The sequence below is a fragment of the Panulirus ornatus genome, chromosome 11 (assembly GCF_036320965.1).
Source record: "Panulirus ornatus isolate Po-2019 chromosome 11, ASM3632096v1, whole genome shotgun sequence".
Taxonomy (NCBI): Eukaryota; Metazoa; Arthropoda; class Malacostraca; order Decapoda; family Palinuridae; genus Panulirus; species Panulirus ornatus.
This window is the reverse complement of record NC_092234.1, coordinates 43412640-43435331: the sequence shown is the minus strand read 5'-3', so window position 1 is coordinate 43435331 and position 22692 is coordinate 43412640. Positions and strand designations below refer to the sequence as shown.

Below are 22692 nucleotides of genomic sequence, written 5' to 3'. Positions count from 1 at the left end.
GCTCTGCCATGCTCTGCTCTGCCCTGCGTTGCTCTGCTCTGCTCTGCCCTGCTCTGCCCTGCCTTGCTCTGCTCTGCTCTGCCCTGCTCTGCTCTGCCCTGCCCTGCTCTGCTCTGCCTCTGCTCTGCTCTGCCTGCTCTGCCTGCCTTGCTCTGCCCTGCTCTGCCCTGCCTTGCTCTGCTCTGCCCTGCTCTGCCCTGCTCTGCCCTGCCCTGCTCTGCTCTGCCTTGCTGTGCCCTGCCCTGCCCTACCCTGCTCTGCTTTGCTCTGCTCTGCCCTGCTCTGCCCTGCCCTGCTCTGCTCTACCTTGCTCTGCCCTGCTCTGCCCTGCTCTGCTCTGCTCTACCTTGCTCTGCCCTGCTCTGCTCTGCTCTACCTTGCTCTGCCCTGCTCTGCACAGCCGACGCGTCGGTCGCCGCAGATGCGGCCTTCCCGCCTTGTGGGGATTTTCGGCGGCAGTGGAGGAGGCGAGGCGCGCCACAACACCGGGTCCCGACGCGACGACGATCCCTCCGGAGGAGGAGGAGGAGGAGGAGGAGGAGGAGGAGGAGGAGGAGGTGGAGGAGGAGGAGAGGAGGAGGAGGAGGAGGGGGAGGAGGAGGAGGAGGACAAGGAGGAGGGCCCAGATCGAAGTCGGGCGGGAGGAGTCGAAGTGGATGGGAGATGATGTGGACGGGAGGGGGGTTGTGTGGGCGGGGAGGAGGTCGATGTGGGCGGGGAGGAGGTCGATGTGGGCGGGAGGGGGTCGATGTGGGCGGGAAGAATCAAAGTTGGGCGGGTTATATCCCCCCCCCCCCCGCAGCCCACGCAACCCCCCCCCCCCCCCCCGACCCCTTCCTGGCCTTCCACCTTTCATCGACTGTTTTAAGGTTTATCTAATCCACCACCAGAGCCCCCGGGACCCCATCCCATCCCCCATCTTCTACTCTAGTCCCTCCCTCCCCCTCTCCTCCCCCTCCTCCTCCTCTCACATAAACCATCCACTCACAGACGGAATAAAACTTTGAATACTTTTCGCGGCGAGAAAACTTATACTTTTGTGAGTCTTTCGCAATGAATATGTTTATGTAAGTCACTGTCTCTGTCGTCTTTCGTAAGTAGTTCCTCCAGGGTGGAGCTGGAGTCTTCAAGTCCCACTTGAACCGAGGCAGTAGTTCCTCCAGGGTAGAGCTGCAGTCTTCAAGTCCCACTTGAACCGAGGCAGTAGTTCCTCCAGGGCAGACCTGCAGTCTTCAAGTCCCACTTGAACCGAGGCAGTAGTTCCTCCAGGGCAGACCTGCAGTCTTCAAGTGAAGGTGGTGACTGAGGGGGCAAGATGAACCAACCTCACCACCACCACAAACACCCTAAACCAACACTTCACCAACACCATACACCAACACTTCACCAACACCCTACACCAACACTTCACCAACACCATACACCAACACTTCACCAACACCAACACTCTACACCAAAACTTTACCAACATCAGCGCTCCTCCAACGCTCTAGACATCCACACTGTTCATATGTGGTGTGAGGTGGTTTGATCGAGTAAGTAATGTAAGGGTAAGAGAGATGTGTGGTAATAAAAAGAGCGTGGTTGAGAGAGCAGAAGAGGGTGTGTTGACATGGTTTGGGCACATGGAGAGAATGAGTGAGGAAAGATTGACCAAGAGGATATATGTGTCAGAGGTGGAGGGAACGAGGAGAAGTGGGAGACCAAACTGGAGGTGGAAGGATGGAGTGAACATGATTTTGAGCGATCAGGGCCTAAACATGCAGAAGGGTGAAAGGCGTGCAAGGAATAGCGTGAATTGGAACGATGTGGTATACCGGGGTCGACGTGCTATCAATGGATTGAACCTGGGCATGTGAAGCGTCTGAGGTAAACCATGGAAAGGTCTGTGGGGCCTGGATGTGGAGAGGGAGCTGCGGTGCATTACACATGACAGCTGGAGACTGAGTGTGAACAAACGCAGCCTCTCTTCGACTGTTGCTGGCATTACCTCGCGAATGCAGGAAACGGCGATCGAGAATGAAATATATATATATATATATATATATATATATATATATATATATATATATATATATATATATATTCCTATGAGTCCCCGTGGACTCAGGAATATCTTGATCACGCGCAAAATTGTGATCCTTTCCAATATATATATATATATATATATATATATATATATATATATATATATATATATATATATATATATATATATATATATATATATAAATCATGCATGTCAGTACATTTCTTGCCATCATCCGTCTTGCATGACACATTATCATCAGCTGAACACGACACAACATGACACATACGCACCCTAACAACAGGTTCTCTCTCCTTACACCGTAAAAAAAAAAAACCCAGAGTAGCCGTGTGTCATATGACACCCCCTTGCGTGTCATATGACACCTACCGTGTGGTGTTCCCAAGAGCTATTAAGGAAGAGAAAAAAAAAATGGGGGCTTAAACGGCCGGGATGGGACGGTGTTAGCTCGGGCATCAGGGGGGCGTGAGGAGGCAGTGCACTTAAGGGCGTGTTTGAAGGGGCGGCGACACGGGGCCGGAGTGCTTAAGGGCCGGTGGTGGAGTGGCTCTGTGATGCCCCGAAACGGGTCAGATAATAGGGTCCATCCTGTTACCAGCAATTAATGACCAGACCCGGGAACACCCCCCCCCCCCCCTCACCCTGCTCCCCGGGGGAGATGGGGAGGGAGGGAGGGGAAGGAAGAGCAAAGGAAAAAAAGGAATAGATATATATATATATATATATATATATATATATATATATATATATATATATATATATATATATAAATTGTGTTTAAAGGTGGGCTATGGAGAGGAAGATAAAAGACGAGGCGCGATTTAATGGAGATGGGCAGACATGGGAGACGATTTTTATGATGGGAAAGATGGAAGAAAGACGTAAGAAATGGAGACTATATATATATATATATATATATATATATATATATATATATATATATATATATATATATATATATATATCCAATGGTAGCATACCAGACTATCACGAGGCAGGGCCGGGGTTCGATCCCTCGACGCCCAGAGGTGAAAAGTGATCTTATCCTTCTGTCTGAGGTTCTTGCAGCGTCGTAGAAGCTTTCCACGTCCACCGGTCAAGACCATAAAGTGTAGTGATGGTGTGTGTGTGTGTGTGTGTGTGTGTGTGCGGAGAGAACAGGGCAACTGAGCATTAAAGTGCTTAATGTCCTCGTTATGGTTGTTGCATGGTGGCCATCAAGGGTCTTGGGACATGCTGAATCACTGTGTGTAGTGTTGTTATGATATGGTCCATAATGTACGTGGGAGGGTGTGACCCGCCTTCGTCTAGGGAGTGTGGTTTCTGATGGGTACAATATGTCTGGTGAGTTGGGAGTTTAAGACTGTGTTGGGAGGTCGTCGGTTGTTTAGCGCTGGTCGGGTTATTTCAGTGTATCTTTGCCATAGTTGATGGTTGGGAGAAGTGTGGGAGGAAGTGTGAGTAGAGGTTATGGAAGTAAGGAATGAGAAGCAGGGGTAAGCGTATTATTTCCATGTTGGGGGTTGGTGGTTAGCTACAGTGTGGCCTGGGTGGGAGGGGTCTGGTGTTGTTGCGCAGGACTGAGTGCTCAATATGTTGACGCAGGGTTGAACTAGGAGGATCTTTATTTCACTGTGTAGATGACGAGTGTGTTAGTGGCTGCTAAGCAGTCAGGATTGTTTTCAAAGCACTATTTTTGTGTGGTTTGTAGTTAATATCTGTTTTAGAGAGGGTTGCGGACCAGGGGGGTGAGGCGTGATTTAGGATGGAGCGGATGAACTGTTTGCAGAGAATGTTGAGGGACTCTTTTTCTTACGCACCTTCCGTGCCAGTTAGTGTTCCGAGGGCCTTATTCAACGTGTTATTTTGTGATTATGATGTTCTTCGTGTGGGGACTGAATGTCATGTGTGTGTGTGTGTGTGTGTGTGTGTGTGTGTGTGTGTGTGTTGCATGTGATGCCTAGAATGGTGTGAGCTGGATTCATGTCTTCCTGAAGCTACGTAGTGATTTGTGTAAAATGCAGACCTTCTCTGCTGGACGACCCAGAGTTCCAATTCTCTCTGCATATCTGGCGTTGCTCTTGCAGTGTCAAGGTGTTGTGATGTGACTGTGAGATGGTCTGTATATGATAAGACCTTCACGATGGGGTCAGCTATAGGTCACGGATGGCCTTCTAGGAAGAGCTAGAAAGAGGGTTGGAGACAGCATACTGCATCTTGGGGAACTTCATTGTAGAGTTTAAATGTGTCAAATGGGAAACAAGTGTGAGTGACTACCGTGGCGGCCGGGTGGTGGAAATTGACCAGGGACATTTGAAATGTGGTCGAGGATGGAGTCTCAAGTACCTTCTGTGGTGTTGTGTCACCTGAGTCTGAAGTAACGCTGTGCCGGTGAGAGTGAGGTGTTGTGTCTGACTCTGTGGTGGATAATTTGTCACAAGAGTTTGGATACTGAGGACCGAGGTAATACAGGGCGGAGGGAGGACACAGGGTTGGGTGATATGGAGGGTTTTAGGACTAGTATTATGTCGGTAAGTTTCCAGACGTAAAGACTTTTGTTGCATAGCCAGGAGGAGATGTTTGTCAGAGCTTGGACAGTAAGTGGGTCATAGTGTTTTGTGTAAAAGTTGGATATATTATCAGGGTCTGTATGACGAGGGTTCTTGAAGGCATTAATTACACTGCTTGTATCTGTGGGAATGAAGGGTTGTGGATCAGCTGCTTCTGGACGGTATTTCATGTCGAGTTTTCATGGCTTTCCTGCCTAAGAGGTGAGGTTGGTCTGTGGATGATTTCTGGACTAGCGTTTCCCCCCGTCCGTTGCTGTGTTCTTTGGGAGGAGGAACGTCACTGGAATGGGTCAGAGATTCTTCAAGAGCCGAGGTGTGGACTGGTGAGGTAAGCGGGGATCTTTGACTTGCGCCGGAGTATAATCCCTGTGCGTCCAATGTGTCCAGGAAGCAGAGGGCCATTCTTCTGTCACTCATTTCTCAGTGGCTTGGTTAGTGACGGTGTGGTTCGGAGCCTGGGCGTGTCCCACGATGTGTGCTGAGGGTGAGTGGTTGTGTCTGAGCTGATCAGTCGACTGTGTGTGTGTGGGTGTGTGTGTGTGTGTGTGAGGGGTGAGGAGGAGGAGGAGGAGATACGTCTGTGTTGTGCTTCATCTGTACATCCAGGTGGAGATGTGTTTGTTGATGGCTAGGTGAATCAATGAAGTGAGACGGAGAATGAGTTAGGTGATGGGCCAATCATTTATACAGAATATATATATATATATATATATATATATATATATATATATATATATATATATATATATATATATATATATATTTGTTTATTTATTCTTTATTTTCATTATACGTAATCGCTGTTTCCCCCGTCAGCGAGGTAGCGCAAGGAAAAAAACAGAGTGGCCCAACCCACCCATATATATATATATATATATATATATATATATATATATATATATATATATATATATATATATACATATATATATATATATATATATATATATATATATATATATATATATATATATATATATATATATATATATATATATATACATAAACTCCCATACACGCACATATACATACATATACATTTCAACGTATACATACATACACTTATACATATATACACATGTACATATTCATACATGCTGCCTTCATCCATTCTCGTCGCCACCCCGCCACACAGGAAACAGCATCCCCCCCCCTCCCCCAGCGGGGCAGCTCCAGGAAAAGACAACAAAGGCCACATTCGTCCACACTCAGTCTCTAGCTGTCATGTATAATACACAGAAACCATAGCTCCCTTTCCACATCCAGGCCCCACAGAACTTTTCTATGGTTTACCCCAGACGCTTCACACGCCCTGGTTCAGTCCACTGACAAGCACGTCGACCCCGGTATACCACATCGTTCCAATTCACTCTATCCCTTGCACGCCTCGCACCCTCCTGTACGTGGAGGGTGTGTGAGGCCTGTGGTTGGTTGAGGTGATCTCTCGCACAGCAACATATCTACTAGTCGTGACGTCATGAACGATGGCGGGGACTGGTTACGGCAACAGCTGACGTGGCTCCCCCCCCCCCCTCTCTCTCTCTCTCTCTCTCTCTCTCTCTCTCTCTCTCCCCAGGCTAGCACCAGACACACCACCCCTCACCCCCCCGCGCCCCATCACCACATGGGCAGCCTGCAGCCCCCTCCACACCCCCCCATCACCACCATCCCCATCATACGGTCTGCTGCTGCGTGGGGGATTGAGGAGGGGGTTGAGGAGGAGGGGGTTGAGGAGGGGGCGGGCGGTGGCACAGCGCCTGCTTGCCAGCAGCTATGTTAGGCAGATCCTCTGCCAACATCTCCAAAATAATCCAGATAGTTTGGTGAGGGGGCGAGAGAAAGTGTGGGGGGGGGGGGTGGAAATATTGTGGGTACGTACGTGGAGTGGGTGTGGGGGAGAAGGGAGGGGGGAGAAACGTGTGTGGCCAGGCTATTTTGGGGAGTTGGTAAGGTCCTGTGGGGGTGATGGCAGGATCCTGAGTCTTGTTGGCAGGGTAATGTGGGGGTGTTGGCAGGGTAATGTGGGGGTGTTGGCAGGGTAATGTGGGGGTGTTGGCAGGGTAATGTGGGGCTGTTGGCAGGCTTCTGAATATGCATGCATAGGGTGGTGAGGGCTGTGGGGAGGGTAATAAGGGGCGTGGGGAGGGTAATGAAGGGCGTGGGGAGGGTAATAAGGGGCGTGGGGAGGGTAATGAGGGGCGTGGGGAGGGTAATGAGGGGCGTGGGGAGGGTAATGAGGGGCGTGGGGAGGGTACTGAGGGGCGTGGGTAGAGGACTGTGGATTATGGGAGGTTACTGAGGGCTGTGGGTAAGGTACTGAGGGCTGTGGGCACGATGCTAAGGGCTGTGGGCAGGGCAGTGACGTGTTAGTGGGGGGGGGTTGGGGGAGGGAAGAGAAGACCAATAAGAGTTTGGTGGGGGAGGGGGGGGGAATAGGGGAGGGGAGAGAGAGAGAGGGGGTGGGGTGGGGAAGGCTCCTGGTTTTTTTGGGGGGGATTGTGGGGCTGAGGGTAAGGGAAGAGCGGGGGGAGAGAGGGGAGAGGGGGGAGGGGAAGAGGGGAGGGGGAGAGGGGAGGGAAGAACAGGTGTCAACAAATAAGGTGTGTGACACAGGTGGGCTGTATCTGTGGCCACACTCGAACACCCGACCCGCCTCAGACGCCGTACACTTGCTGTCTGGCGACGGCTTCTGCGCCACGGACGGTACTTGTGGGGGGGGGCTTGACGCCCGTCCGTCCGTCCGTCCGTAATGATCTTCCCGTCCCGATCCTTCTGTACAGCCGTACCGCACCTCATACGTCGGGTCCACCTACGTCTATCCGTCAGTCCGTAATGCTCTGTCATTTCTCGGCTTCTCCGCCTGACCACCCGTTCGTAACGCTTCGTTTCGTTCTCGTCGGCGAATGGTTTAGCTAGTACGGCTGAAACTGGTATAAAAAACTGAAACTATCGTTCAATATCTCTTAGTGTCAAGTTTCGACTTCCTGAGCCACAAAGAAACCTAACTATAACCCCATTTCGGACGTTTTCAGAGTTAACGAAACTATGAGTCAGAGCTTCAGTTGACAATGGCTCGAGATTTCACGAGACACCAGTTCGAAGCCTCACAAGACACTAAGTCAAGGCTCCGCTTGCCAATGGCTCGAGGCTTCACGAGACTATAATTCAAGGGTTCACTAGATAGTGAGTCGAGGCTTCACTTGCAACTGGCTCGAGGCCCCGTGAGGAAATGTTTCGAGGCTCCAACGAAACAAGGGTTCTTCGAAGGTTCGCGAAAGAGTGAGACTATTTCTATCCTCCAAAGACGTGTGACTTAAGACGGCCCTACAAACTACACTCCAAATGTGCCCAGGGCTGACCAACTGTCACTTTACTGAGCCATCTTTCCTTCTTATTACCTGGTCATTATTGATCAATAATCTATCTATCTATTCCTCTATCTATCTATTCCTTTACTGATGCTGTCTTTACCTATCCAACTTTACCACTGTTCCCTTCGTCTTTTTATTACTCCTCTCCGGTACCCACTATACTTAACTGTACTTACACTTACACACTCACCACTTTACACTTCAGGAGCTCACTAAAACACTTATATACTACCACTGGGACCACAGGTGAACTGCTTGTTAACGAGGCCTAACGAGGGTATTGGCAGTGGAGGATCCGGGGTTTAGAAAAGCTAACGTCATGAAGGTAAATATGTCATAAGGGTAAGTAAAGAAAACGGAGAGGAAATCTTGTAAAGAAAATGGTAAATGCATGTTATTCTTCGTCTGGTGCTGGCGCTACCTGACTGATGCAGGAAACGACAAATAAGTATACATATACATATATATATATATATATATATATATATATATATATATATATATATATATACTTAAAATCATTAATTTGTTCGTAAACAAAGCAATGATAAAACTGTACCAAATTGCCTTAACACAATCAGTTCAGAGATTCTCCCACACAATAACAGACACAAGAACAACAACACACTCAGCCCACTGAAAATATACCCAGTGTGTCCCCAGCCAGCCCACTGTCACACTCAAGCCACTCAAGACATTTACACATGCATTTACGACCTTAGCTTTACGCCATTCAAGACAATGACGCATGCATTTACGACCTTAGCATTTTACTGTGTGTCTGGATGTGACAGCTAACTTCAAGGGCTGTTTAAACATCTGACGATTTAGCTTTGTGGTCAGCTAAAGTGGTTACGAACAACAGCTATACGTGAAAAATATATCTTACAGATCTACTCTCGAGGGAACATACCAGAGTTTGTAAACAACAAATTAGCTCTACCAACCCCCTAATACATCACAGCTTGTAAACAAGAGCAGTTCTACCAACGCCACCACATCACAGCTTGTAAACAAGAGCAGTTCTACCAACGCCACCACATCACAGCTTGTAAACAAGGACAGTTCTATCAACGCCACCACATCACAGCTTGTAAACAAGGACAGTTCTACCAACGCCACCTCATCACAGCTTGTAAACAAGAGCAGTTCTACCAACGCCACCACATCACAGCTTGTAAACAAGAGCAATTCTGCCAACGCCAATACATCACAGCTTGTAAACAAGGGCAGTTCTAACAACGCCACCACATCACAGCTTGTAAACAAGAGCAATTCTGCCAACGGCAATACATCACAGCTTGTAAACAAAGACAGTTCTACCCTCGAGAGTACACTTGTAAACAAGGACAACAAGCCAGGAAGGAAGGAAGGGGGAGGGGGGGGGAAGGGGGTACCATTAGGGAGGATAAGACAACAGGTGACAGCCAAGTTCAGCTTGTTGGTCTGTGACGATGTAGCCGTCCCTGAGCAAAGCTTGACTAAGCTTCATGAACCAAGCTTCAAGCTGGGTGAAGCTGTTCCGGGGGCACCAGTGACACTTGCGATGATGACGCCCCAGCGGAGCAACAAGCTGGGGGAAGCTGTGTCAAGTGTCACTCAGTCAATAAGACACAGCTATGACACCCGACTCCCCAGCCAGCTCCTCAGCCACCCAGCCAGACTCTCAGCCACCCAGCCAGCTCCTCAGCCACCCAGCCAGCTCCTCAGCCACCCAGCCAGCTCCTCAGCCACCCAGCCAGACTCTCAGCCACCCAGCCGGCCCCTCAGCCACCCACATAGGTTCTCAGCCACCCAGCCAGCCCCTCAGCTAGCCTCTTAGCCAGCCTCTCAGCCACCCAGATACGCTCTTAGCCTACCTAGTCAGCCTCTCAGCCTCCCCAGCCAGCCTCTCAGCCACCCAGCCAGCGCCCCATTCCCCCAGCCAGCCCCTCAGCCACCCAGCCACCCCTCAGCCACCTAGCCAGCCCCTTAGCCACCTAGATAGGCTCTCAGCCACCTAGTCAGCCCCTCGGCCATCCAGCCAACCTCTCAGCTTCCCAGCCAGACTCTCAGTCACCCAGTCACCCTCTCAGACACCTGGGCAGATCCTCAGCCACCCAGCCAGCCTCAGTCAGGCACTGAGTCAGTGAGTCAGCTAAACAACGAACCCATTTAGCTGAGGCAGCTACGTCATGAGGTGTTATGTCCTAGGAGGGCTGGGAACCCCCTTCCTGTGACCCGGTGTTATGTCCCAAGACGGCTTGGAACCCCCTTCCTGTGACCCGGTGTTATGTCCTAGGAGGGCTGGGAACCCCCTTCCTGTGACCCGGTGTTATGTCCTAGGAGGGCTGGGAACCCCCTTCTTGTGACCCGGTGTTACGTATCCGGGAACCAATGGCTGTAACACCTGTCACTACACTACCTCAGTGAGGGTCCTCCAAATATTCCACTAAGAATAACAAGATAATCTCAACGAATATTCAGATATTCTCAGCAAATATTCAGATATTCTCAACAAATATTCAGATATTCTCAACAAATATTCAGATATTCTCAACAAATATTCAGGTATTCTCAACGAATATTAAGATATTCTCAACAAATATTCAGATATTCTCAACAAATATTCAGATATTCTCAACAAATATTCAGATATTCTCAACAAATATTCAGATATTCTCAACAAATATTCAGATATTCTCAACAAATATTCAGATATTCTCAATAAATATTCAGGTATTCTCAACAAATATTCAGATATTCTCAACGACTTCAGATATTCTCAACGACTATTCAGATATTCTCAACGAATGTTCAGATATTCTCCACGAATATTCAGATATTCTCCACGAATATTCAGATATTCTCATCGAATATTCAGATATTCTCATCGAATATTCAGATATTCTCAACAAATATTCAGATATATATATATATATATATATATATATATATATATATATATATATATATATTTTTTTTTTTTTTTTTTTTTTTCCAAAAGAAGGAACAGAGAAGGAGGCCAAGTGAGGATATTGCCTCTAAGGCTCAGTCCTCTGTTATTAACGGTATAACCTTTGACCTCTCTCTTTAAGAATCAGGCTAAGGGCCAGGCCGTCGTGCTCAAGGGTCACATATCAAGGGCCTTGCGCTAAGGCCCGAACGCCTCCGATGCTGGCGGCCGTAAGAAAGAGCGCCACGCGTCTCCTTCGCTGGCCGGAGTGATCGCTCACAGCCATGTGCGTCCGCTGGTGTGAGCGCTCCCCTCCCGCCAATATGGCGCCGTAACGCTTCCAGTTCCGGTCAAAATGTCTACCACATCGATGCCGTGGACCTCACATAACTACGTCTATATCACCGCACGGCACATAGGAGTTGCCTGATGACGTGGGGGCGAAATGTTCGGCTGGTTTGAATTCACCAGCGAATACCAAGAGGCTTTTATTATTTTGCCTGCGAACCCCAAAACGCCATTATTTTTGTTAGCCTACATTAAATGCCGTTGTTTTTGTTAGCCAACATAAGTGCCGTTATTTTTGTAGCCAACATTAATGCTGTTATTTTGACCGCGAACATTAATGCTGTTATTTTTGTTAGCGAATAACATAAGCCATTATTTTTGTTGACAAAACATTGAACGCTATTATTTTTGCTGGAAAATACTAAATGCCATTATTCTCTTTTTTCTCGGAAATATTGAACACAACTATTTTTGCCAGCGAACACTCTAAGCTATTGTGTTTGCTAGCGAAAACAAAGCGCTATTATTTCTGCTAGCGAGCACTAAACGCTATTATTTTTGGTAGCCAACACCATACACTATCATTTTTGTTGCCAGACGCTCCACGACCACAAATTTGCTGGCGATCAATATTACACGCTATCATCTTTGCCAGATAATATTAATAACCATTATCTTTGTTGACGAACGCTAAACTAACGTATTTCTGCCGATTTATTTTTGCTAGCGAACAATACCATATATATATATATATATATATATATATATATATATATATATATATATATATATATATATATATATATATATATATATTTTTTTTTTTTTTTTTTTGCCAGCGTTCATATTTCCTGGCGAACAGTCAGCATTATAATCTTTGCCAGAGTAAACAAAACGCCATTAATTCTATCGGTAAACACCAAGCACCAATATCCAGCCAAAGCTAAGATCAGCCAAAGCTAAGGCACCATTAAGCAAAGCTAAGGCACCATTGGCCAAAGCTAAGGCACTATCAGGGAAAGCTAAGGTACCGTCAAATAAAACCAAAGAGCTACTATACCAGCTAAATATATGATGCTATCAGCCAAAGCTATGATACCTTGGTCGAAGCTAAGAACTAAGCGAACAAAACCTTCGATAAAATCAATTAATTTTCAGACAATTACAATTAAAGCTAAAGTGTCATTATAGCCACAGTCAACCTACCACCATCCAAACCCGAGACGGTGTCAACCAAAGCTAAAACACACACAGCTAAAGTACTATACGCCAAAGCTAATGCACCAAAAGGTAAAGCTTAGGTCCGATCAGCCAAAAGCTAAGTGACCACGGCCAACGCTCAGGTACCATCAGCTAAAGCTATGGTGTTGATACCTAAAGCTAAAGTACAATGGTACATAAAGCTACTGATGACCATTAATGGCGACTACAGCTGTGGAGGCGTTACAGCGGTACAGCTGTGGAGGCGTTACAGCAATACAGTACATCTGTGACGTTACAGCGTTACCATACAGCTGTGGAGGCGTTACAGTACAGCTGTGAGGCGTTACAGCGTTACAGTACAGCTGTGAGGCGTTACAGCGGTATAGCACTGCTACAGAGGCGTTACAGCGGTACAATACAGCAGTGATGTCGTTACAATAAAGAAATACAGGCGATACATCGGTACAGTTTAACGATACAGGCGTTACAACGGTATAACAGGACAGCGAGCGGATTAAAATAACACAACTTACGACCACAACAGAAGTGCTGGCGTTGTATTTACGCACAACAGAAGTGCTGGCGTTGTATTTACGCACAACAGAAGTCCCAGCGTTGGGTATACGCACAACAGAAGTCCTAGCGTTGGGTATACGCACAACAGAAGTCCCAGCGTTGGGTATACGCACAACAGAAGTGCTGGCGTTGGGTCTACGCACAACAGAAGCGCTGACGCAATCATACCAACGGGTGTGACTGCGTTAAACCTACGGACCTACAACGCCATGTTTACGCTTAACTACGCTAGACGAGAGACAAGACAGTCCTATATTGACTTACGCTCGACAGCGGTATATATCTGCGCTTAATGGTGTTATATTACGCTCGATGGCGCTAAGTCTACGCTTGAGAGCTCTATATATACGCTTGACAGCATCATATATCTACGCTTGACAACGCTATATCTACGTTTGACAACGCTATATCTGCGCTCTATAACGCTATATGTAAGCTTGATAGCGCAAAGTCTACGCTTGAAAGAGCTATATCTACGCTTAATAGCACTATCCATTTACGCTTGATAGTGCTATACATCTACTCATGACAGCGGTATACCTACGCTTCACAGCTCAATATCTACGCATCACAGTACCATATCTACGCTTAAGAGCGTTATACCTACGCTTCATAGCTCTAAATCTACGCATCACAGTACCATATCTACGCTTAACAGCGTTATATCTACGCATCACAGTACCATATCTACGCTTAACAGCGTTATATCTACGCATCACAGCTCTAAATCTACGCATCACAGTACCATATCTACGCTTAACAGCGTTATATCTACGCATCACAGTACCATATCTACGCTTAACAGCGTTATATCTACGCATCACAGCGCAGTATCTACGCTTGATAACTCAAAAGAGTCTTGTACTGCTGTGAAAATCTACCGCGTACAGAAGCGGGCTGGGGAGGGCATATCCACACGCCGTTAGAAACAGGTTACTGGCGTTGTTAACAACGGCAGCAGGGGCTGCGTTAGTACCAGAACAACGGCAGCAGGGGCTGCGTTAGTACCAGAACAACGGCAGCAGGGGCTGCGTTAGTACCAGAGCAACGGCAGCAGGGGCTGCGTTAGTACCAGAGCAGCGGCAGCAGGGGCTGCGTTAGTACCATAGCAACGGCAGCACGGGCTGCGTTAGTACCAGAACAACGGCGGCAGGGGCTGCGTTAGTACCAGAGCAACGGCAGCAGGGGCTGCGTTAGTACCAGAGCAACGGCAGCAGGGGCTGCGTTAGTACCAGAGCAACGGCGGCAGGGGCTGCGTTTGTACCAGAACAACGGCAGCACGGGCTGCGTTAGTACCAGAACAACGGCGGCAGGGGCTGCGTTAGTACCAGAGCAACGGCAGCAGGGGCTGCGTTAGTACCAGAGCAACGGCAGCAGGGGCTGCGTTAGTACCAGAGCAACGGCGGCAGGGGCTGCGTTTGTACCAGAACAACGGCAGCAGGGGCTGCGTTAGTACCAGAGCAACGGCAGCAGGGGCTGCGTTAGTACCAGAGCAACGGCAGCAGGGGCTGCGTTAGTACCAGAGCAACGGAAAAACGCGAAATATTGACGCCTTGCAAAAGTCGGCTACTGGTGCTATACTGAGCATAATGATGGCCTCCTAGCTCTATACTGAGCATAATAATAGCCTTCTGGCGCTATACTGAGCATGATAATAGCCTTTTGAGCCTATACTGAGCGTAAAAATAGCCTCCTGTCGATATATTACGCATAATAATAGCGTCGACCCTATACTGAGCATAATAATAGCCTCCTGGCCCTATACTGAGCATAATAATAGCCTCCTGGCGCTACACTGAGCATAATAGTAGCCTCCTGGCCCTATACTGAGCATAATAATAGCCTCCTGCCGATATACTACGCATAATAATAGCTTCTTGACCCTATACTGAGCGTAATGATAACTTCCTTGCTCTTTAATGAGCGTAATATAGCCTCTTACATACCAAGCATAATATTAACTCGCGCTAGACTGAGCATAATTCTCTCCTGGCGGTATACTGTGCAACATAATAGCCTCCTGGCCCTATACTGAGAATAATAATAGCCTCCTGGCCCTATACTGTGCATAATAATAGCCTCCTGGCGCTATACTGAGCATAATAATAGCCTCCTCCTGGCGCTACATTGAGCATAACAGTAGCCTAACAGCGCTACACAGAGCATAAAATTAACCTCCTAGCATTATGACAGCAGAGGACAAGCGCTACATTGAGCGCATAGCAGTCCCCTAAGAGCATTATGTTTACGTCCCAGCGCAGCAAGCGGGCGCTGGGAGGTCTGGCGCAATGGCGCCCAGTTTCCCGCCCAGCAGGTGTGGGTTACAGGCGTCATATTGGCGCCAAGAACCTATTGGTGTTATATTGGCGCCAAGAACCTATTGGCGTTATATTGGCGCCAAGAACCTATTGGCGTTATATTGGCGCCAAGAACCTATTGGCGTTATATTGGCGCCAAGAACCTATTGGCGTTATATTGGCGCCAAGAACCTATTGGCGTTATATTAGCGCCAACAGCATATAGGCGTTATATTGGCACCAAGAACCTATTGGCGTTATATTGGCGCCAAGAACCTATTGGCGTTATATTGGCGCCAAGAACCTATTGGCGTTATATTGGCGCCAAGAACCTATTGGCGTTATATTGGCGCCAACGACATATTGGCGTTATATTTAGAACGGCCCGAGATAACCTGTTGAGATTGTCCTCAGAGCGAGAACAGGCGAACAACGGGAGTGTGATATTTTCGGCATCAACAGAAGCAACGGGAGGATTTGGCCAGGTGTCCACTTATCGACCAGCCCCGAAGGGGAGGATGAACACCTAGGATAGATGTGGGCCGACTGTGGTGCCACGCCCAGGATTCGAACCCGTGTGGGTACAGTGGTATCTCTAAGGGTACTTCTTTCTCCAGTGGTACAACTGTGTCTTTAGGGATAACATTTTTCTCCAGTGGTTCAACTGCGTCTTTGAGGGTACTTCTTTCTCCAGTGGTACAACTGTGTCTTTGAGGGCACCACTTTCTCCAGTGGTACAACTGTGTCTTTAAGGGCACCACTTTCTCTAGTGGTACAACTGTGTCTTTAAGGGCACCACTTTCTCTAGTGGTACAGTTGTGTCTTTCAGTGTACTACTTTCTCTAGTGGTACGGGCACCACTTCCTCCAGTGGTACAGTTGTGTCTTTCAGTGTACTACATTCTCTAGTGGTACAATTGTGTCTTTCAGTGTACTACTTTCTCTAGTGGTACAATTGTGTCTTTCAGTGTACTACATTCTCTAGTGGTATAGCCGAGACAGTTGTATCATGAGGTTCACCCAGTGGTGACGCTATACCTAACCTAACCCAGCCTCCTCCCCTCCGTCACTGGACGTGGGTTGTCGTAACCAGCTTACGACGGGCCCTAAGACGCCATCAGGTGAAGCTATACGTACCACGGCCTCGTGTCGTAAGCCTGCGTTACTACCCCAACACGACTTTACGACCCCCTTCCCCCTTACGTCCATACGACCATTTAGCGTAGGATGGACTGGCGTAAGATGGCCTGGCGTACGATGCCCTGGCGTACGATGGCCTGGCTTACGATGGCCTGGCGTACGATTGAACCTGGCGTACGACCAGACCCCGTGTGGATACAGGTCAACTTCCGGGTCATTACGCCTTAAGGGTCGTTGAGTCGTGAGTGTACGTACGTACGTACAAGCATCCAGAATCCATACGACGAATCGTATTAATGAAAAGGAAACAAAAAAAATGATTACGAAACATGACTGAACATCTTAACGAACTGCTTCAGAGACGCTTGGGGTCGCTGAGGAGAGAGGTGGTGTGGTCGACCAGCAAGCCACTTTACGACCTTGGACGAGGAAGAGGTTTAAGTAGAAACAATGACACAGTTCACTTCATTATGGCCAGGCCGACTCTGCCTTGTTCCCACACGCATCCACTGTACCTCATCCCCCACACACACAGCCTCACTCACGATGGGTGATGGGTCGTACGCCAGTGTGTGTGTGTGTGTGTGTGTGTGTGTGTGTGTGTGTGTGTGTGTTACGGTCATTCAATCAAATGTGTATCATCATCATTACTATAATTATCATCATTCATATTACTATATTCAACCTAATAGCTTGGGTTAGTTGTGGGTCGTACATCATAAAATATTCAAAATAAATATCGGGTCTTTATCCATCACATTTATCGTACTGGGAGTAAATAATTTATAATGTAATGTAATTATGTTTTTAATTATAAACTGGGTAATACATCAAGGGAACCAGGAGTTGGTGACTGGACGAGACACCGTTACTGGGTGATGGTACAGTCCCGTACCATTACAACCATCCACCAGCACCACTAGACTGGTGATGGTACAGTCCCGTACCATTACAACCATCCACCAGCACCACTGGACTGGTGATGGTACAGTCCCGTACCATTACAACCATCCACCAGCACCACTGGACTGGTGATGGTACAGTCCCGTACCATTCCAACCATCCACCAGCACCACTGGACTCGTGATGGTACAGTCCCGTACCATCACAACCATCCACCAGCACCACTGGACTGGTGATGGTACAGTCCCGTACCATCACAACCATCCACCAGCACCACTGGACTGGTGATGGTACAGTCCTGTACCATTCCAACCATCCACCAGCACCACTGGACTGGTGATGGTACAGTCCCATACCATCCCAACCATCCATTATGACCCATAATTACTTCCCAGAGATACTGATGAACCCAACAAAACATACGATATCCCATGGCTGAAGTTCACTGCTGAAAAATATTGTGGAAAATAATGAAGAAGAGAAAAATAACTTAAGATATAGTGAAAAATTCTTTATACATTATATATGTTATGTATTCTTTATACATTATATATGTTATGTATTCTTTATACATTATATATGTTATGTATTCTTTATACATTATATATGTTATGTAGTCACAGCGATGCGCGGGATCTAAGTAAGTGAAGATAGCCGACCTTCCTATGTACTTTGTATATAATACTCCTTTCATACCAACTGGCCGTTTCTCGCGTTAGCGAGGTAGCGCTAGGGACCTGACGAAGACTCGCCCTGAGCCTTCGAGGAGGATGGGCACTCCTCGCTTGGCTCCTTCTCCTGTTCCACCTTTTGGAAATGGAAATACAGGAAGTGGAGGGTTTCCAGACCAACCATGGAACCTCAGAGTATCTTTCCAGGCCAGGGGCACCAGTAGGAAGCCTGGATGTCGACTGAACCATCAAACGACGTGTTCAGTCCAAGAGCGCCGTCTGGCCTCACACACTCTGCTCACATGAAAGAGCGCTAAGGAAAATAACCTGCAGTGCTCCAAATCATGCTAGTCAGGGCAATGAATCCGGAAGTTTTGTTCTCACCCAGAGCGCCATGGACACCTCCGATTCTCGCCTGGAACCAAAGACAACATTGAGTACTCAACACCACCACCACCATCTGGTCGACTGAAGAATACCTCTTAAAGAAAAACCCTCAAAAGCTTCTGGTAGGAACCAAGAACACCGGTGAGACATGTTCGAACAATAACAGACCCAAGATATCATTTAGATCCTTCGAGTTCCCAGTGGAACTGAGGTCAGACATCCCTCTGGAACCTTATGCTTGGGTCCAGGAAATCAAAAAAAAAAAAAAGAGTGGGTCCATAAATACCTTCCTTGTACGGCCGATGGAGCCAAATGGATTCAACTGGAGTCTGTATTAATCAGAGCTGAAGATGTGCCATCCAGAATATAGAAATTAACTTCAAGAACCGAAGAAGTACCATCTGGAATATAACAATCATCTTCCAGAACTGAAAAGGGCCAGCTGGAATGTGAAATTTAATTGTCCTCGTCTTCAACATACACGTTCCAAGAACCGTACCATCAAAACACAAGAAACTGCCTCAATGACACCAGCGTTCCAGGGTTCTCTACAGCAATGTGGCTTGTATAAAGGGAGGTAAAGATCTCAGCTCAAATTCCCAAAAGCGTGAGTGCATGAACGGTCTCGGGAGCACTGAAGGACACAGCCCAGCCCTTACGCAACAAGCAAGATTAGGGGATTACAACCGTTTTAAGAAGTAGGAGGATAAACAACTCACCACCACACGTTTTCCTCGGCCAAGGACGAATCAGCTGTTACAAGCAGACGAAATTCTTCTCTCTCTCTCTCTCTCTCTCTCTCTCTCTCTCTCTCTCTCTCTCTCTCTCTCTCTCTCTCTCTCTCTCTCTCTCTCTCTAATCGAGACCGTTTTCAGAGCTTTGTTGACATCAACCTAGATTGGAAATCAAGTCATGGTATGAATCTTGAAGTAGAGAATAATAATAATCCAATCAAAAACCGTATCAACGAAACGTAAGATCAAAAAATGCATGTTCCTCTCCTGGCGCCTGAAGAACAGCTGAACCGAAGAAGAACAGAGAACATGATCACTTCTCTCGGTAACCAGGGAAAGGGGAAGGCGAGTTCCAAGCTGCAGCAGGATCACAGTAAACCAAATCGGACTTTCTTTTGAAAGTGGATCATAATAAACCAATCATATTTTAAGTTTTCTTTTTCTTTTTTTCTTTGGAAGAGGATCGTAATAAGCCAGTCATTTTGATTAACTCCTCTTTTTGAAGGATTGCGAGAAACCATCCATCTTTTGAAGGTATGCCAGAAACCACACAACTTTAAAGTAAAAAGTGTGTTTTAGGATTTGCAATACACCATCTAGTCTTTAAAGATGAACACATGTAGTACAGCAGTAAGCCAAGCATCTTTTGAACATTCTCCTTTTGAAGGATCGAGATCAGCCATTTCTCTTTGGAATGTGTTTTTAAGAGAATTGCACTACACCATACACCACTGGAAGGCCCTTGAAAACAAAAATGCATTTTTCTTGTGGTAATTTTGCTATAATATATACATAACCACATCTTCAATCTAGGGACCATGTGTGTGAGCTGTGAAAGAGTGTCTGATGGCCTTGGACGAAGACCTGGAGAAAGGCGTCCAGTTCGACTGTTGGTCTTATAACTTGACGTCCAGGGCCTTATAATGCCCCCTGGGTAGACGATAAGCCTTAAAGGCTAAATCAGCCGACCAGCCAACCTAGACTGGCGTCTATGCTCAACGTTTCTTTACTTCCGCTTGTCTGAGTGGATGAGACCATCTCATTATATGTCTGGATCTTTGGTTCTCAACATCTTTGAGACGACATGACTGGAATATTCTCTTTTTGAGCCTGGAAACCTTCGGCCCTTGAGACGCTGGAGGGCCGGGATCACTCTAGTCAGTCCAGAATAAGAAAATACCAGAGAATATCCCATTCTGGAAAAATCAAAAGAAATCACCTCCCTGAACGAGAGAGAGAGAGAGAGAGAGAGAGAGAGAGAGAGAGAGAGAGAGAGAGAGAGAGAGAGAGAGAGAGAGAGAGAGAGAGAGAGAGAGAGAGTTAGTACACACTGGCGAGGAGGAGGGTCAATATGGAATACTCACAGAGCGAGTCCAGTGGTGGAGCGCCGGTTCTTCGTATGGCCTGGAATGACTTCGAAGCGTCTGCCCGTCCGCATGGATCGGGGGCGCGGGGGAGGCGCGGCGACGAGTGCGTGAGCGAGTCTCTGGGTTGCACTTACAGCAGGAGGGAAGGGAGGGAAGGGGAGGGAAAAAATGGGCGCGCGCGCCCCCACTGAATGAAAGAAAGATAGGCTGAGCGTGTGGCTCTCGTGGTTGGAGGAGGGATGTGTGTGTGTGTGAGAGAGGGACGACGTGTGAAGGAGGTGGTCGGTCGGCGCTGTGATGTTTGTAGTTAACAGGTCCCCGGTTCGACGACGCCTTGCTCGGCCACCATCACCAGCTTCGAACTGAGGTGGGTATAGTTTTGGTTAGTCCATCTCCCGGTACACTCCTGGGTCTGACTTACCCACTAGAAGTGCCAACACACACTAGGCACCCCCTCACAGCCCAAGGCCCGCAACCACCATGCCATGCCTTGGCACCAGCCGACCCCCTGACCAATCACGGCCCGCGCTGCCTCCGCCTGGCCAATCCACCGCGCCACGTCACTCTCGAGGGCGCGGTCACACTATCTTTCAATGAGGTCCCCTGCTTGTAAGTCCATTAGAGACGTGTTAATGACGGGTTTTAAGAAGTGTTTGGGGGGTCAGGTGAGGGCGGGAGAGGGCTGCCACCTGCTCCAGGAGCCCTCCAGGGCAAACCAGAAGCTTGGAGGCGGGAGGCGGAGGGCCGGAGGGAGCGGATGGGGCGAGGTGGAGGGCCGGTGTGAGCGGTAAGTGAGACTTCCCGTATAATCTCAACCATTCTATGACCTGCGTCCCTCCACTGCTTCCCGCCCTCCCACACCACATTCCTTCCCTCCACCACTGTACTACTGCCTTCCCTCCACCACTGTACTACTGCCTTCCTTCCATTAATGTACTACTGCCTTCCTTCCATCAATGTACTATCTTCCCTCCACCACTGTACTGCCTTCCCTCCACCAATGTACTGCCTTCCTTCCATCAATGTACTATCTTCCCTCCACCAATGTACTGCCTTCCCTCCACCAACTACTGCCTTCCCCCACCAATATACTTCCTTTCCACCACCACTGTACCGCCTTCCCTCCACTACTATACTGCCTTCCTTCCACCACTGTACTAATCTCCCCTCCACCACTGCACTACCTTACTCCACCACTGTACTGCCTTCCCTCCACCACTGTACTAATCTCCCCTCCACCATTGTACTGCCTTCCCTCCACCACTGTACTGCCTTCCCTCCACCACTGTACTAATCTTCCCTCCATCACTGTACTAATCTTCCCTCCACCACTGTACTAATCTCCCCTCCACCACTGCACTACCTTACTCCACCACTGTACCACCTTCCCTCCACCACTGTACTAATCTTCCCTCCATCACTGTACTAATCTTCCCTCCACCACTGTACTAATCTTCCCTCCACCACTGTACTGCCTTCCTTCCACCAATGTAATAACTACTCTCCAACACTATAGTAGGTCCCCTCCAACACTATAGTAGGTCCCCTCCAACACTATAGTAGGTCCCCTCCAACACTATAGTAGGTCCCCTCCAACACTATAGTAGGTCCCCTCCAACACTATAGTAGGTCCCCTCCAACACTATAGTAAGTCCCCTCCAACACTATAGTAGGTCCCCTCCAACACTATAGTAGGTCCCCTCCAACACTATAGTAGGTCCCCTCCAACACTATAGTAGGTCCCCTCCAACACTATAGTAGGTCCCCTCCAACACTATAGTACCTTTCCTCCAACATCATTATGAATCCTCTCCACCATTACCTTTAGTCCCCACCACTACAGTATGATCTCTCCATCACTACAGATCAAACCCTCCAACACTAAGTCACGTCTCTCAGACAACTACAGTACATCCTCTCCAACAACATCACGCAGGGTCGACCCCAGCATTTCCTCCACAACCACTGTCTTCACTACTACAGTGCTGGAGCTGGTATCTTCGTCCTCTCCAACAATACAGAATCGCCACCAACACTGCAAACATTCAGTATACATCCTCAACAATAACATAATAAGAGTATACTTCAATATAACGGTATACCTCCCTCCAACATGATAGTATACACTTTGAACACAGCATTATGACCCCCCCTCCAACACTGTAGTCTACCCCCAACCAGCACTACAGTATACTACAGTA

The 22692-nt window shown here is 47.8% G+C and overlaps 1 protein-coding gene across 1 annotated transcript in view; it reads right to left on the bottom strand.

The window, feature by feature from the left end:
* The window catches only part of Gat (GABA transporter), a 103019-nt gene extending 82083 nt beyond the window's left edge, over positions 1–20936 (bottom strand). The window contains exon 1 of the mRNA XM_071666852.1: positions 20489–20936. The gene's annotated coding sequence lies outside the window, so the exon portion shown is untranslated. The remainder of the gene's footprint in view (positions 1–20488) is intronic.
* Between the last annotated feature and the right edge of the window lie 1756 nt (positions 20937–22692).